Source organism: Poecilia formosa, unplaced genomic scaffold (genome assembly GCF_000485575.1).
Source record: "Poecilia formosa unplaced genomic scaffold, Poecilia_formosa-5.1.2 Scaffold21, whole genome shotgun sequence".
Lineage (NCBI taxonomy): Eukaryota > Metazoa > Chordata > Actinopteri > Cyprinodontiformes > Poeciliidae > Poecilia > Poecilia formosa.
In genome coordinates, this window is record NW_006799960.1 from 1112283 (window position 1) to 1114433 (window position 2151).

The window sequence follows — 2151 nt, forward strand, 5'->3', positions numbered from 1 at the left end:
TAAATCAATACTTTTTAGAACTAACTTGCACTGCAATTACAGCTGTAAGTCTTTTGGCATATGTCTCAGAGTGTCATGTATTGTGGCTGCTAAAGAACCCAAATAGAAGGAGGAGGAATGCAAGATCATGTAGAAACAGTTTCTAGGATAATAATAATGAAAAGGGTGCAGAAGAGACTCAACCGAGTACAGAGCATAAAACCAATAAGGTGCAAACTGAAACAGGAGATTCCCTCTGTGACAAAGAACGAGAGAGAGAGAGAGAGAGAGAGAGAGAAAACAATGGAATACCAGGAAAATAAAGAGGCATTGCAGGGTTAAGTGGATATGGAACATCTGTGGATCATTTGAAATTACATGAAAAAGGTGCAAAACAAAAGCGACAACGCAGAGTCAGACTCTACTGATTATGGCATTTAAAGTGTTGCACAGCTCAAGATTTACCCATGATTCTTTGGAAAATAGCTCAATCTCAGGTAGATTGGATGAAGAAGTCTATATATGCAGAGAATTCCCAAGGATTCTCAACTAGATTTAAGTGTGGACTTTGACCGGGTCATTCTAGCACACGAGTTTGCTTTGATGTAAATGACTCAACTGTGGACGCAGCTGGATGTTTAATGTCGTTTGTGGTTTGTGAACCTCCACCTCAGTCTGAAGTCTTCTGCAAGAATTGCCCTGTATTTGTTCCCGGCAGTTTTTCATGAACACAGGCCACATTCGAGGTGCCTGTCGTAGAGAAATCCACTGGATTATACTGCCACCAACCCCGAGAAGACAGATTCAGGGTCATGTGCAATGACGGCTTTATTGCACCCACAGAGTTTTGAATGCAGACTAACAAGTTCAAAGTCTCCACTTACCAGAGCATCTTCTTTCACGTTTCCATTTTTCTTTTTTTTTTTTTTTTTAGATAAAAGTCAAATTTACAGCGTATACAACTAAGAATCGTCCTGTCAACAAATTTTCCCACCTGAGATGTGAATCTTTACAGCTCCTCCAGAGCAGCATGGATCCTGTCCTGCTTCTCTGAGTTATGCTGCTTTCAGTGTTTTAGAAAATGATTATATACTTCAAAAGTACGCACTGCTTTGTTTCTGTCTATGGCATAATAAAAACAAAGCAAATTGAACTTTGTGGTTTTGTTTCTTTTGAAAGGCACCGGGTGGGTTAACGACACATCCGTGTCACTGCGAGGAAAGAAAACTACTTTCCGTCTCAGTCCTGGAGCGATTTCCTTCTAGAGGCGCTTCACACTACACCGACTCGGGATGTGGTCACGCTATGAACATCATTTTCAGCCTTCCTGCCTGGCTTTATATGTGTCTGTGCGTGTGTGTGTGTGTGTGCGCTCCCCCCAGCTCCCCAGCCTGACCCTCCTTTAGAGTCAATTTAAACCTGCAGTGAAGGCGAATCCCTTCATCCGCGAGCTACGCTCTATTTCAATCATTTGTGAGCGCTGACATAGCCTGATAAAGAGGATTTACTGGCGGACAAAGTGAGGAGCAATCCTTCACACTACCTTACTCCATCGGTTTCTGTAAGCGCTATATGTTCCGATGATTTAATAGCTGGCCAGTGTCTGGTGACAGCTGCCATCTCCATCCATCCACTAATTCGAGAGCGCACGCAGCCAGACGGAGATAGCTAAACTTGGGGGGACAAATACATAAAACGCTAATATGAAACCTGAAACTAGACTTACTATAATTTCCACATTTATTCGGCTACAGACCACCAAAGTTGAAGTAAGTAAATTTAGAAAGAAAAAAAAAGGGGGGGGGGGGATAGTAGTTTAGAAATGATGTCATCAGACATTTCTGCTTTACAATGAATTCCCAGTTAAATACGAACAAACGCAACCTTGTTGAAATGCTGAAATAAATCGTCTATATACGGTGTAAAAAAAAACAACCTACCGTCTGAAAGATGTGAATAAAAGTCGCCGCCGCTCATCTCTTTGGCACATTGGCGGTATTTGCTGTATGTTGTTTCTGGCGTTAAGTCTGTCCAAACCGCTTTGTGTCGTCTCTCCTGTCCTCTCACGGTCCCTGCTCCTGTGTCTGCCTGAGTTCTTGTGTTAACAGCCTATCCAAAAGGTGCGCACTCGCACAGACACACAGCCTCTCTCTGCCCTCCCCGATGCTCCTT